The sequence below is a fragment of the Peromyscus californicus genome, unplaced genomic scaffold (assembly GCF_007827085.1).
Source record: "Peromyscus californicus insignis strain IS unplaced genomic scaffold, ASM782708v3 Scaffold_1__1_contigs__length_55948999, whole genome shotgun sequence".
Lineage (NCBI taxonomy): Eukaryota > Metazoa > Chordata > Mammalia > Rodentia > Cricetidae > Peromyscus > Peromyscus californicus.
The window spans coordinates 8,635,589-8,649,731 of record NW_026294492.1 but is presented as its reverse complement, the minus strand read 5'-3'; the positions used below and the strand labels follow the sequence as shown (position 1 = coordinate 8,649,731).

Below are 14,143 nucleotides of genomic sequence, written 5' to 3'. Positions count from 1 at the left end.
TTGGACTATTCTTTTCCAGTTGCTCGGGACACTAACCTCTTCGGAGTTCTTCTGGAATTGGAATTGTCACACACACACACACACACACACACACACACACACACACACACACACACACACACACATCTCTCTCTCTCTCTATCTATCTATCTATCTATCTATCTATCTATCTATCTATCTCTCTATCTCTCTCTCTCTCTCCTCCCTCCCACCTTCCTTTTCTTTTTCTCCTATTATCCTTCCTTCATTATCAGCAGCCAGATCATTACTATGCAATGTATTGCTGTATGCTGTGTTGTTCGTTACTATACAATATCCTTCATGTTGTTCTTTTTCACACTAGCGTTTGTTCCCGGAACAGGATCCTGCCTCTCTTCCTCGGTGCCACTGATTTCACCGGCTTTGTTTCCTTAGACGCTTGTTAGTGGGAGGAGGCTAAAAAGAAACTAAGTAACTTTGTCTCTGTGATTGGCAGCAGTGTTGTTTTGAGAGTAAAGAGCATCGGAGGCAAAAATAGAAATGATGAAAGACTGGGCAACTCCAAAGTGGGTGACAAGCCCTCTGAGATACCTACACAAAGTCCAAGTATCTTCTAGGAAAAAAATCATCCCTGTGGACTGATGGAAAAAGACCTCCCAAGGTCTAGAGATAGACTTCAGGGCTTCTGTGAGATGCATGCAACTGGCTACTTTGTAGCAATGTAACAGGGAGCTAGAGCATTCTATGAAAAGGGCAACTTGACCAGATAATCCCTTGACTGAAGATAGAATTTTTCCCAAGTATGATGATTCCTTGCTTGTCACAGGGTGGTGAATTCTTAGATCATGAATATATTGTGAGTAGAAGGAAGCCTCCTGCTGGGAAGAAGTGATGTGCGCACAGTTCGTCTAAACTGAACGTCTATCTAAACTGGTCCGTCTCTGTCTGCAGATTCCTTTAAGAGCTCTAGCATGCAACCTTGCTCTGCACTCACCCACCCTTCAAGCCATGTTCATCCTTTGTCTCTTTCCAAGAATGGAATCTTGCCTCTTGACCCCTGAGCTTCCTTCATGCATAATTTCCTCTCTGCATCAAAGCTGTGCCAAAATGCCTTCCCGATTTCCACCGCGCTGCTTCCTCATGTTCCACTGCAGTTTTCTGCCTTCCTCTGGGGACTGCAGCACCCAATTCCTGACCTTCTTTTGTGGGTTTCACTGTGTAAGTTAGAACATGCTTTCAGGAGCTGGGTTTCCGTTCAAATCATTATACTCATATCAACTGCTTCCCACAGCCCCACAAATAAACAGTGTGTAAAGAAGCAGGAGCAAGAAATGGCTGGTGAGAAACAGAGAATCAGTTTTCTCCATAGACAAGATCTCTAATAGGTTATCCAATCCCAAGGGCTCAGCCCTAAAATATGTAAATATAAACAACACTAAATGAATTCTGGACGTTTTATGCATATACAAGAAGAATTCGTGAATTTGAGAGGGGGTGGAGGCAGACACCATCAAGGAGTTGGTGAAGGGAATGGGGGATAGATATGATGTAAATACAGTACTCAAGTATGAAGTTTTTTAATTAAAATTTTAAAATTTTGAAAAAAAAATGTAAGAAAATGTAAATGTTGTGGTTTAAGACTGAGTCTTTTCCTTCAGATGGATTCAGACTCAAAGCCTGCAACCCTCGATTTCAAACAAGACCAGGCGGTGGTGGTGGTGCATGCCTTTAATCCCAGCACTTGGGAGGCAGAGGCAGGTGGATCTCTATGAGTTCAAGGCCAGCTTGGTCTACAGAGTAAGATCCAGGACAGCCAAGGCTACACAGAGAAACCCTGTCTCGGGAAAAAAAAAAAAAAAAAACTATAAGAATATGATAAACTACTTAATAGTGTTAGGTCTCAATATATCACTTATATATCTAAATAAGCATCTTATTAAGGATTGTCTTGAATATTTAATGAGACAATTTATCTAGACAGTGGTTGTCATTGTTTGTAATTTTAAAAACACACATTTAATTGAGTGAAAAAAGTCTCAATTGTTCAATGTACAGAAAAGATACGCTACTACAACATTTTAAAACAGTTGGTACATTTATTAATTTATGTGGAATGTATATATGGGGGAGGTGCTTGTGTGCTGCAGTGCAGTTGTCGAGATCAGAACACAACTTGCTGAAGTCAGTGTGTGAGCAAACCCATGTCATCAGGCTTGGTGGCAGCCACCCTGACCCACTGACCATCTTTCGGACCCAAGAGCTACGTTGCTTTTTCTGTATCAACTAAGAAAAAAAAAAATACTCACCTGTAGGTTTTCAACCACAGACCAAGTATCTAAATGTTGTTCTCATTGTATGCAAAGCGAAAAGAGGTTAATAACGGTGGATCCTTTGCCACACTGAAGTTTGTAGAGGGAAACCACTGGAGGCTGTAGAAATGGTCAACACAGAAATCCATCCCACAGTTTCTTGTACGACTGACGCTTGAGGATTAGCTAAAGTTTGGCAGTCAGCTTCCTGGTGGCCAAACAAAAAAAAAAAAAAAAAGAAATATAGTGAATGTCAGAATCCTCAGTATGCGCCAGGTGAGCAACAGATCAAGGAAGTGGACATTGGGCTGTCCCGTTCTGTCTTTAGTCCCATGGTTAATTTGCTCCCCTCTGCGCTCGTTCGCTGAGTCCACACAAAGTTACATGATCCCGTTGGAATCTGGTCGGTCCTTTAAAGGTGAAGACTATTTCAGAGTCTCCCCAGCAGAAGTAAATTATCCTCCGAAGGGAGAAGAGCTTCATTTTCCAGCTGGCAAGCAGCTGGTGTGCACACTCGCCTTTTTTTTTGATGAATGGAGCCATTACATTATCTGTCTCCTGTATTCGGGACCACCCAGCACCTTCTTGGCATTGTCTATGCTGGGGAATAATGGCGTCTTTGTTAGACTTGCCAAAACACTGTTTCTGCAATGTGACCCGCTGGAGAAGGGTTTCGAGCTGAGCAATTTCCTCTCTGAGAAGTGTTGGCCCCTTTTTTGAATGTGGAAGAGCCGTCTAAAAACTAGAGAAGTGTTCTGCTCCCCAAGGACTGAACTCCTCCGTGAGTTTAGGAGGTACACCATTGCCTCCACCCTCATCTTTCCCACTGATGAAGAGCTCTCCCTAGACTAGACAAATAGCACACATTTCCTCAGTTTATATCCTCTTGGCAAATCTAAAAGGTCTAATTCTGGTTATAGGGATGAAAAGGTTTCGATCCGTGAGTAGAAAAACTCAGCCAAGATCACACAGTGGGAACCATACAGGAAATCACTTCCATTCTGGAGTCCGGGCTCTTCTGGATGCACAATCATCCCACAGAATGGGATTGCGTCAAGGACCCCACAGGTCAGGTAATTGGATCTCTCTCATTTGTTCATTAAGTGCTTAATGTATGTCAACCACGGACGAAGCAGAAACAGAGGCCTTGGAATGAAAGAGACACGTACGATGGCTCTTGGCATTTCAGTTCCACAGCTGTAGACAGACAGGTCATGTGGTTTTAGGATAGTTAGTTAATAGGCTGTGTCCTTTGTTTTGCCTTATGCTTCAGGGTCTCCTGCAACACAGTCAACCTCAGACAACCCTTTTCCAAGCTTTAGTAAGATGTGTACACAGAAGTTGACTCTATATTACTAATAAATTATAAAGAGCACAGTGGCAGGTCAGATGACTCAGTGAATAAGGGTGCTTCTGGCCACACCTGAATTTGAGCCCAGAGACCCACACAGTGGACATAAGAAATTGTCACCCCTAGGTTGTCTTCGGACACCCAGAAGCACACTGGGGCGTGTGTGCCCACCCACCTTACACTAAATAAATATATAAATGTAATGAAATTGGTCACTTAAAAAATCATTCTTTAAGAAATATCTTCAGATCAGCTACGGTTTACTAAACCACAGAGAAACCTTTTCCTCTTAGATATTTCCTAAGCATCCCAGGGTGACAGAGGCTAAGAAAGCATGCCCTTGAATTCTTCTCATTTGGAGTTTTTCAGAGGGCCTTGTCCAGGAGAGTTTAATGCATAAATCCATGTAAGAAAATTAAACACTTTCCTCACGTAGCTCAGAATCCCTTCTCACTGGCTTTGAAGCCTTAGTGAACTGGGAATGACAGATGATTTATGTTTTCAAGAGTGGTGGAGTCCTTTGGTTTGTGAAAAAACAGAGAGGTCCGTTTGTAAAATGAGCCCAATAATTACCGCAATGGGATATTTTTCTTTGGAATCTTGGTTTCCTGACTTTTCATGCCAAATGCTATTATTCTGATAGATGATAAGTCCTATTTGAGCTGCATTTCATCTATTTGTACAATTTACTTCAGACAAATATTTCTCTATTGACAAATGAGTCCATCTCCTCCAGGCATGACCTTGTATACCTGTAGTCCCAGCACTCAGGAACGTGAGGGAGGGCATCATAAATTTGAGGACAGCCTTGCTGCATAGTGAGTTCCAGGCCAAAATGGGATACTCAGTGAAACCTTACCTCAACCTCATTCCACGAAAAATGAGATAAAGAAGTTTGACTCCGATTCATTATATGTTCAATAAGCTTGTGAATCAAAATGTTCCTCCCAACACGAAGCTTTCCCCACACCAAGTCTTTGCCCGCTCGCTCTTTAACTCCCAGTTGACCCAATCTTTGAATGTTGACCCAAACATCTTTTATAATTTTTGCCCAGATGATCATTGACAAGCTCTTATGTTTCTTTTTGCCTAGAAGATAATCGTGACTTCCTCTCTATCACAGTTTTAAATCCGGTCTCCACACTGTAGGGATTTCCAAGTCCTCATGGTACCATCTATCCTGCAGACCACTCCACAGACCACTCCACAATTTAAATGCTGTCTGTCATACTGCGCTCAATTTTACCAGTGCTTTGCAGAACTTCCACCTAATCCAGTCCTCAATCCAGTCACGCTTTTAAGAGTTCTCTCGCCCCGCACAGTCAGCTTCGCAGCAGGGCAGCCACTCTTTTGCCTCCGCCGGTTTAAAAGTTATCCCCCCAACTTTAATAAACACGACGTGAGTACGCTGGGAAACAAACAGGGCTGAGCTGGTATGCAGCATGCTGGCTGGGGAGAGAGAACCACACTTTCCTGCCAGAGAATGGCCTGGCGTTCAAGCAGGCCAAGAGCAACAGTGAATCCACCAAGTCAGCAAAGTGGAACTTGTCAGGGGAGTTGCTGTTGTATAGTCTACACTCAAGTATGGATGAATGACGTATTTTTTTAATCCTAGAGACTTTGATCAATTTGTCTTTGTGACATTCATGAAATTATAGGCATTGCATAGGCTCAGTGGCCATTTGTAGTACCTTCCTGTTTTTTCCTGTTTCGTTGAAATTATTTCCATTTATTTGGATATTCAGATTAGTTTATACATGAGGAGGAGGCTTCTGATGTAGAGGGTTTTTTTTTTTTAATTCAACTATAATGTGTTAAAATCTTATTTTATGTCTCTCTGGAGATTTTATAAGTTTGCTTATGGACAATATAAATGTTTGTATTTAAGTGGTGAGTACCAGTTAGTCCTGACCTTTGAGGTCATAACAGGGTAGTTTTAGTAATCATATTGCTGTGTAGTTAACGTTAATACTAATGCTATAGCTTTATAATCAGTAAAATTCAATTATTACAGCTTTATAAACCAATTTCAGTTGACCTCAAATTTCTATGTCAATAATCGTCATATGACAACAATGTTTATGGGCTAGAGAGACGAGATCTGTCTGTGGTTAATTGCACATACTATTCTTGTAGTGGACCTGAGCTCAGTTTCCAAGGCTCAAATTAGGCAACTCACAAAGTCTGTGACTCCTGCTCCAGAGGATCCAACGCCCTTTTCTTCCCTCTTTGGTCACTCACACACATCCATAAAACACACACACACACACACACACACACACACACACACACACACACATACACACACTTCGAAAAGAAAACTTTAAAAGGGAAACAATGTTGGATTTGCCTCCCTTTAAAGAATATGTTAACTATTAATTTTGTCTGTTTATTCATATACTTGGTGCTCACTTCAGTCTCTAAGAGATCAGAAAATGAAGGAGAATGGAGGGGAGAAGGGAGAGGACAGAGAGTAAGGGAAGGAAGGAGAGGAAAGGAAAGGGAAGGGATGGAGGGGCCAAGGATGGAGTTTGGGCAGGGCAAAGGTGGGCAGGTTAGGAAAAAGAAACAAAAATAATCAAATCTTAAAAGATCTGGAGCCAGGCAGTGGTGGCGCACACCTTTAATCCCAGCACTCAGGAGGCAGAGGGAGGTCGATCTATGAGTTCAAAGCCAGCCGGTCTACAGAGCAAGTTCTAGGACAGCCAGCCTGGCCTACAGAACGAGTTCCAAGACAGCCAGGGCTACACACAAAGAAATCCTATCTTGAAAAAACAAAGCAAAAAAAAAAAAAAAAAAAAAAAAACTAAAAACAGCAACAAAAAGATATGTAAAATACTTTAAATATACAGAAAAACATTTTCTAAATAAAAGAAGGCCTAATCACATCCCATGCTCTATGCATACAGACTTCCTCTGTGCACTGACTTTGGGGGTGACCACAGGATTCACCTAGACCAAGAGGATATAGTTGCAGATAATAGTAAGGCTGAAAGAAGCAGCCATATTTTTCTCCATCCTTGAAACTTCTGTCTCTTTCACAATGAAAACACCTTGGACACCAAGTCCTTCACCCTGGGATGCAAAGGGCAGACACACAAAACACAGGACCCAGCCAAGACCTAGAGCTGTCTGAAGCCCACAGATGATGGAGGACCCACTCATAACTCACAAACGTATGGGCTCATCAGAAATCAAAGCCCTGGTCCTTATCAGCCACCAAGGTAAGAAGGAATAGACATGCAAGTGCTGGAATAAACGACAGGGGAAGTAGATGAGTGCCTATCTTCAGGAGGCTAAGATTAAACAGTTCCTCCACTACTCTGACTGAAAATAGGCGGCCAAAATTTATTGATACAAGGCCCTGCTTGAGCAATATTAGAAACCTGTGTTGTCAAAGATTGCTAAAGACTTAAAAGGGAAGGTGTGTGACCCAAAATATTTCTATCCAGCCATGCCACTAGGCTCTAAAGGCAACAACGAGATGATTCTCATTAAAAGATCTTAAAAAAAAATGAAAACTTCTGTAGATCCCAAAACTGTGCTAGAAATAAGAATTGAAATAAAGATGTCACACTTGAGAAATTTGTGACTTATAATGAGATGTAGTAAATATGGAACCAATTTAGACATGGTGTCAGTCAAAATAGACATTTTCAAAGAAAGACCACTTTTAAATAAAATTGTTATTGAAGTATTATTGCTGAATTTTGATTCAATCCTCCTTTACATCTTAATATAAAAATCTTCCTTCCTTCTTCCTATCTATCTATCTATCTATCTATCTATCTATCTATCTATCTATCTATCTATATCTGTATCTATCTATCTTTTTTTTCCTCCTTTCTTTCTGTGCTGGTGTTACCAAAATGAGTATTTAGAAAAAAAACTGTATTCATTTCTCCAAATACACATTATAATGTTTTCTGCAATTGTGTGCACATGTTCTGAGCCCCTGCAAAACACCTCCTTTTGCAGAGCTGAGGACAGAATCTGGGGCTTTGTGCATGCTACGGAAGAAAGAAGTCGACAATGGAGCTATACCGCCAGCCTTTCCGAAGCATTTTTTAGTCCTTAAGGGAGCTTATTTCTCCTTTAATTTAATAACTTACCACATGTAATCTCCCAGTTTCCATGTTGTTGTACACACACACACACACACACACACACACACACACACACACACACACTGTATGTGGAGTTTCCCCTGGGATTAAAGGTGGGAATGAACATAAAGAGTCAGGTAGGGCATCCAAAACCAAAAACATACACATATGTATCAAACTTTCACATGCCAACATGATGCAAAACGTGGAAATTCCTGCAGCATGTTTAGACTGGGGACCCACATTGCTTATATTATAAATATATTAAAATCTAAGACAATTCTAAGGGAATCCAGCTGTACTCACACCAGAGGAGGAGCTCAGCATCTGGGACCCTTGGATGTGAACACAGAACTATCTGTCCAGCATCCCTCTGTGATGTTCCAACACACCCAGGAGATGTATTTCTGACTCAGAGAACTATGCTTTCCCAAAGAGTGGGACAATGTCTTTCCTAGCTGCAAGGTTGAGACCAATAGAATGCAGAGCACATAGCCTCCACCCTGGAGGTCTGCGTTCAGTATCAGTCGGATGGACATAAAGCTTTCCCTCCACCCCCCACCCCAAGGCCCCAAGAAGAGAACTTGCTTAGATGATGTATTTCTAGTCCACATTTGTTTCAGATTACTCTCCCACCAAGACTGCTCAATAGCATGTGAGCAGTGAGGACGCTGCGGGTCAAATACTTCTTGCTGTTTCCTGATTGTCCCTCCAACAGTTCCCATCAAAACAGTCTTTGCTGGAAAATATTTAGGAAGATGAAGACTGCTTAGTCATCTATGCAAACTCTCTCAGACCTTTTAATACACGGCAGCCACGTTTTCACATCACTGTCTCATTTAATTTTCATTTACAGTTCAGGAACTGGATATCATTGATTATACTGGAAGATGAAAAGTGAAGAAAGAATTTCCTGAGAACTAATAAATACCAGTGTGGCCTATAAGCCCTGGTCTGTGCCTCTATCTCCAGGTCTTATTTCACTGACCTGGAGATACTAATGGAGAAAAACCTATGATCCAACAAGAAAGAAGGTCTTGACAGGATGAGACATCCCCAATGTGCTTAACCATACCCTGCAGATGTTTTAGAGAAGTATAAGTGACCTACTAAAATAAAAAACAATAGCGTGAGCAAATCATTAATGAAGAAAATGAAACGGACAAGAAAGCCTGTTGTTGTATAGAAAAAGAAAAGAACTTCGGCTAACACGGTCTTTGCGCCTGTCCTCTCTTCCCTCCTCTCTCCAAACATTGCTCACACAATGGAATGGAATCCTAAGGAGACCAAAATAATTTTTCTTTTCTCTTGGAACTCTAGTCCCTTGGAGTTGTTCCCAGTTCTTGTGTGGACCGTGGTTCAACTTCCACATCCTCTCTCTGACCCTAACATCCTCTCAGAACTCTTTTTTTTCCACGAATTCTCTACCACCCTGTGTGAAGAACCACCTGCTTTGCCTCAAGATGGGGAAACAACAGAGGCAGGCATCCCAGCGCTGCTGGTGGTCGGTTCTCTGGCTCTCCATATGGTTGGCCCCACATAGCTGTTTGAATGAGTTTATCTAGGACATGAATGCATTTCTGTTTTCAAACAAATGGAGCACCCAGGAGAAAGTGTTTAAAAGGAATGCTTTCTCTTCTTGATTCATTTGTTCATTTCTTTCTTTCTTTCTGAATTCCTCGCTCTTAATAAGGCTTTCTGTTTGACACAAGGAATTCAAAGATAAATAAATTGCGTTCTCTGCATAGAAGGGCACTAAAGTTGTGTAAGGGAAGTCATGACAATATGACATGGTACTTTACATCAGAGAGATACTATATAATGGAATAAGAATAATAAGCCTTGAGTAGAATTAGCCAGCATTTGACACCTGGCTTTCCCACTGGCCTGGATGCATGCTAACATGAGAGATTCTTAGGCATTTTTGTTTTACTTTTGCATCCATAAAATTTAGAAGAGAATACTTAGCCAGGGCTGGAGAGATGGACTCAACAGCTAAGAGGACTTGCTGCTCTTCCAGAAGACCTGCATTCAAGTTTGGTGTCCCCAAACTGCCTGTAACTTCAGCAGATCTGACACCCTGTTCTGGACTCCACAGGCCCTGCACTCATGTGCACACACACACACACACACACACACACACACACACACACACACACACAAACAACTAAATATTTTTAAAGAATATATATCCATATATATCCATGTTATCATTGGAATATTAAATGAAACCCCACAGCACATTACCAAGAAAAATGAGTTCAACGTGACTGTTTCTGTTGCTGTGAATAAAGAAAACAATAGTAGTTATAGTAGTAATAAATAGCTATTTTTCTCAAATTTAATCCCCGAAAGAAACCACAACAGAGAAAGGAATTTTTAAACGAGGCCAAATTACACAAAAATTTGAAATAGCATTCTTAGACTTCAGTGTTTGCTCAATAAACACTGAATTAACTAAGGTATTAATAATTAAGAATTATGTGTGCATATGTACTTGTATGTGTTTGTGCATGTGCGTGCACATGTGGATGCTGGCAGGAACACAGCTTCGTAAGGCCTTATTTTCATGGTCAGGTAATTGTTTCTGTTGCCCAGAGCTATATTCTTTGATTACTCTTTAACTATTTTTAATTATTTAAAATGATTAACTCGTATGCCACCACTCATGCTAAAGAGGAAGTTAAATGAAACAAAGTCATGCAGAAAAGACTTTGTTTCCAAATTTCTCATATTCTTTGATAATTTCATACATGTAAAATTTTACTCCAAAATTATCCCTCCTTCCCTCTGAATCCCTTCTTTACAGATAGTCTCCCCCCACATACTTTTTTGTGTGTTTTTTGGTTTGGGTTTGGGGGGAGGGAGAGTGTGTGTTTGTACGAGAGAGAGAGAGAGCAGAGTACAAGTTTAGTTGAAGTTACTTGCATGAGCATGCATATGGGATTCTTCACTGGACCATAGACAACTTTCCAGTGTCTACACCATTGAAGAAAATATCTCCCTCTCCTGCAAGCAGCCATTACCTGTCAATAGCAACCCAGAGAAGGGGCAGGTTTCAGGAGTCTCTCCCAAGTCTAAGATGTAGCGTTGAAGACCTTATCCTAGGGAGGACTTGTAGAGGCACCCACAGCGGCAGTGAATCCGTGAATACGATGATGTCCTGTCTGGGCTTTTCTCAGGGTACTTCTCTCATCCTCTTCCCATGGCTCTTACATCCTTTCCAAACCCTCTTCACGATGTTTCCTGGGCTTTCGATGTCCTTTTTAGAGCCAAGCATTCCCCAAATGCTTGTGTCAGCCCGACCAGTTGTTAGTCTGCATAAACGGTTACCCACTGCAAACAGCAGGTTCTCTGACCTGCAGCAAGGCGGCAGCACTAAACTCTCGTTGTAAACACAAATATTTCAAAGGCAGCTTAACACCAAGTCCACTTAGCAAATAAAACAGTTGTAGGTTCTTTCCCGGGGCCTATCACCTCCTGACCTGTGGGCTTTTGGTGAGGTTCATAGTACCAGGCATGAGTTCCCTCTTGTGGAGCAAGCCTCACATCCAAGCATGCTCCCAACATCGTCCGTGCCATTATTTACACCAGTGAGTACATCTTACCTGCCAGGTTAGTGGTGTAGCATGCTGGGTTCACAGATAGAGGAAACCACTGATGATGACCTCCCCCAAAACAGTCACATGGGGAAAACTTTTAAAAGATAACCTTTAGCTTTAAGTCTGGAACTTATTATATGAGTTTTGGAGGCAGCAACTTGCAAGGCTTTAAAAGGGTTTACGTAATTATTTACTCAGTTGTCTCGTGTATGTCGTGGAAATAACAGAAGTACTTAGTGAAATCTGAGGGAAGAGCTCTGTAAGCACCTCTGTTAATGGGCATATGTGCATCTCACCTTTGGCCCCAGGAAAGCAGGATCTGGAAAATGCCCCCCACCTTGGAGGGTTCATGTAGGAACTGGATATAACCCTGTGTGTCACAACTCACACACTCTTCAAGTGTGAAAATGGAAACATACCCAGTGTGATGAATCTGAATTATATGCTCTGCTTCCAGCATTGTTCTGTTGCTGCTGTTTCTACTTTTATATCTTAAAAATAATTCTTTGGTGATTGGCCTCTGATTTCTATTGTGCATGGAATCCAGCACTCTTTTTTCTCCGTATACAAAACTGATCATGGCTTCTCATTGGCCAAGTATAGTAAGAGCGATCTTATTTCACACCCCCCCCCATGCCCCAAGATCCCTTATCTTGGCTCAGGAATGAGCCTGTCAGTGATGAAGTAGGGTGTGTCATTGTCCAGGAAACGTTTTCCATGCATGGTATATACCATAAGCCAAGAGACTCTGCTGGCATCGCAACCCTACAGGAGCCTGCTCCCAGGAACTCTGCCTTATTGTCACCTCTATCCCTTAATGAGGATGAATCAGGATCCAGCTTCTCACCATCTTGTCTCCATTAACAAGCGCAGTTGTGAAGCCAGGGTGGATGAACCTCAGAGCCATTGTAAATGAATTGTAGGCTCTCTAGGCTGGGATTTAAACCAAGAAAGTCTATCTCTTAGAATCACCTCTGCCTTCCACCTTCTGCCTTTGTGGTGGTTTGAAAGAAAATGGTCCCCATAGGGAATGGCACTATTAGGAGGTGTGGACTTGTTGGAGTGGGTGTGGCCTTGTTAGAGGAAGTATGTCACTGTGGGGGCAGGCTTTGAGGTTTCTTATGCTCAGGACACCAGCCAGTGTCACAGTTGACTTCCTGTTGCCTGCAAGATGTAGGACTCTCGGCTCCTTCACCAGCACCATGTCTGTCTGCACATTGCCATGACCATAATGGACTGAACCTCTGTACCTGTAAGCCACCAATTAAATGCTTTCCTTTGTAAGAGTTGCCATGGTCATGGTGTCTCTTGACAACAACAGAAGCCCTAACTAAGACAGCTTTCATGAGAGATCTGCACTTGGAGACGCTGTGTGCTGCTGTGGTCGACCCCACAGTGGACGGACTCCCTTTGTTTAAATCCTAGCCTTACCAGGTGTGTGACAGTGGGAGGTGAATGTACTTCTCTCAGATTCAGGTGTCTAAATGAGAGCACCTGTCATCAGAGTTAAACGCCCAAGTAACTGTCTTAACATATTGTCGCGCGCAAGTGTGTTCAGGAAATTGGCTACCAGTATTAGTAATAGTACCAGTAGTAGTACTGGTATAGTAATACTAATAGTACTAGTACTTCTCTTTTTGAGAAAGAACAGGGGACCCATTTCTCCCTGGACCCTGGGCAGGTGTAAAACACTGTTGAAGCACAATTATCTATAAAAATAACAGATTTATGTTATCATTACTAACAGTATCAATGATAAATTATGTTTCTAAGTACCTTTTTTGATGTCCCTATTCCTGTAAATAAGCAGAGACACTGGAATGGGGCATTTGGACTCTTCTCCTTGGCCCCCACTGCTTTGAGCAAAGGACCTGTCAGTCTACCAGCCAGCCAGACTTCCGCTGTGCCAGCTCCAGCTGTCTTGAACAGTTTGCAGACGCCTGGAGACAACTGCGTAAGAGATTGCTGCTGATCGCCCTGGCTCCTGACGGACTGTTTGAAACAGTTTGTACCAGAGTTTTCAATCACAAACCTCAATAAACCATTTCCATCTTAGCCGGCGGGGGAGACTTCCCGTGAAGAAAGGACTACCATGACTGAGGTAGCAAGGCTGTAGCAATGGGTCCAAAAAACCTTTAATGACTGTGATTGGCCCCAAATGAACTGCTATGATTGGTCAAACAGATGTCTGATTGGTTCAGGCATGCCTTCCTGGGCTATAAAAATAACTGTTCCTGTTCATTCAGGTAGAGGACACCTTCCTGAACTGTCTCTTTCCTGACACTGCAACTTGAGGTCTAATAAAGACATCCCCGAGGGACCTTTCCTTGCTTGTTCCCAGTGATGCAGGCTGAGCTGGATACATCAATGGATATAGCTTGGCAGCTGAGCAAATGCCAGCCTGGGCCACGGGAGGTGCCTTAACCCCTGGAAAAGCTCAATCGTGCTGTCACTTGATATCTGAGCATCCCTCCAGTGCTGTGCTGGGAAAGCAGTAGCTCAGGAGCTGCACACGCTCCCCCTGGGGCCTGAGACCTGTAGACCCCATGGGCATTGACACTGCCCAGCACTGTGAAAGGATCTGGTACCACTGAGATTCCTGAAGCCTTGGACCAGCTTCCAAGGGCATTGACAGCATTGACAGCAATGTGATGACTGATGAAGCCTTAGTGCAGATGCTTGACAACTAAAGAAACAGCCCCCTGCGGAAACCTAGACCCAGCCTCATCATGGTGGCCTGGTGTCACAGACTGCCATTGATTCTACCTGAGAGTCCCACCCATGATAAGAGAGGAT

The 14,143-nt window shown here is 42.5% G+C and overlaps 1 long non-coding RNA gene across 1 annotated transcript in view; it reads left to right on the top strand.

Annotated features, from left to right (window-relative positions):
- LOC128115141 (uncharacterized) overlaps positions 1-3,355 on the top strand; it is a 104,819-nt gene extending 101,464 nt beyond the window's left edge. The window contains exon 3 of the long non-coding RNA XR_008220022.1: positions 3,209-3,355. This is a non-coding gene — a long non-coding RNA (uncharacterized LOC128115141). The remainder of the gene's footprint in view (positions 1-3,208) is intronic.
- Positions 3,356-14,143: the final 10,788 nt, after the last annotated feature.